Source organism: Carlito syrichta, unplaced genomic scaffold (assembly GCF_000164805.1).
Source record: "Carlito syrichta isolate Samal-C Ts95f unplaced genomic scaffold, Tarsius_syrichta-2.0.1 Scaffold306849, whole genome shotgun sequence".
NCBI lineage: Eukaryota > Metazoa > Chordata > Mammalia > Primates > Tarsiidae > Carlito > Carlito syrichta.
Window position 1 is genome coordinate 1 of NW_007250945.1, and position 1,665 is coordinate 1,665.

Here is a 1,665-nt window from a genome sequence, read left to right on the forward strand (position 1 = left end):
GGGAGTGTAAACTAGTGCACCTCTGTGGAAAAGCAGTGTGGCGATTCCTAAAAGCTCTAAATATCAACCTCCCATATGACCCTGCAATCCCCCTACTGGGAATATACCCTGAAGAACTCAAATCACTCGATCAGAAAGATACCTGCACAAGAATGTTTATCGCAGCGTTGTTCACAATAGCAAGAATCAGGAACCAACCATGCTGTCCATCAAAAGAGGCTGGATTAAAAAAATGTGGTACATATACACGATGGAATACTATGCAGCCATAAAACAGAACAAAATCATGAATTTCGCAGCAACCTGGATGGAACTAGAGTCAATAATACTGAGTGATCTCTCACAGAAACAAAGATCTGAGTATCACATGTTCTCACTCATAAGTGAAACTTGAACATCTATTGTAATACTATAAGAAAAAGATTCAGGCCGGGCTCGGTGGCTCAGTTTGTAATCCCGCGCCTTTGGGAGGCTGAGGTGAGTGGATTGCCTGAGCCCGCAGGTTCGAGATCCGTCTGGGCAGGCGAGACCTCATCTGTACAATAAATCAAAAAAAACTAGCCGGGCGTGGTCGTACGCATCTGTAGTTCCAGCTATTCGGAAGGCTGAGACGGGAGGGTCGCCGGATCCCGGCAGGTCGAGGCTGTGGTGGCCGGGAGCGGCCACTGCACTCCAGTCTGGGTGACAGAGTGAGACTTCGACTCAAAAAAAAAAAAGAAAAGGATTCAGAGTTGGGGAAAACCATGAGGGGGGCAGGTAGGGGAAGGGAGATGGAATTAACAATAGTCAATATCTGTCTGGGGACGGGGAGACACCTCTTACCAACAAGGGTGACCGAACGAAGCATATTTGTATACCTAACCCTTAACTGTACCCCACAATATTAAAATAAAAAATATGTTAAAAAAAAAAAAGAAAAGCAAAGAGGACCTGGGTTCAAGTTCCACACCCTTGGAAACAATACAGCTGTGTCTTATGTCAAGTCACACCACAGCCTTATCCAAGTCACTCTCCTTCTCGAGCCTCAGTTTCCCTCCAAGTCTACACCACCCAGAGATTATGGGATGATGGCTGATAATACTGGCGGTGCTCCCCCAAGTCAGACACGTCATAGGTGCTCGGTGAATGCTAATTCTGGCAAACAGGGAGCGTGGTCACACCAGAGTGCCCCCATCTGGCGGAGTCAAGCTCAGATAAGATTTCCCTCCTCCAGGAAGCCTCCCCAGCCCCCACTCCCAGGCCAGTAGCTCCTGGACTCAGAGGCTGGGCCTGAGTCTTTTCTCAGCTCCAGCAGGGAGGATCTGTCCGATGAACAAGGGACAGAAGCAAAGAAAGCAAGCCAGCCTCAGAGGAAAACTGCCCCTCAGCCTGGGTCCATCCTCACAACCACTAAGGACGGAAGAGGGGCTCCAGCCTCCGCTTCCTCCTCCTCACATCAGCTCTGGGAAGTGGAGCTGCTTTGCCCTTGACACAGATGAGGTCGCTGAGACTCACCTCTGCAGGATTAAAACCCAGATTGAAGTCAGGCTCGGTGGCTCAGCCTGTAATCCCATGCCTTGGGAGACTGAGGTGAGTGGATTGCCTGAGCCCGCGGGTTCGAGACCCGCCTGGGCAGTGAGACCTCCTCTCTACAATAAATCAAAACTCAGCCGGGTGTGGTAGCGC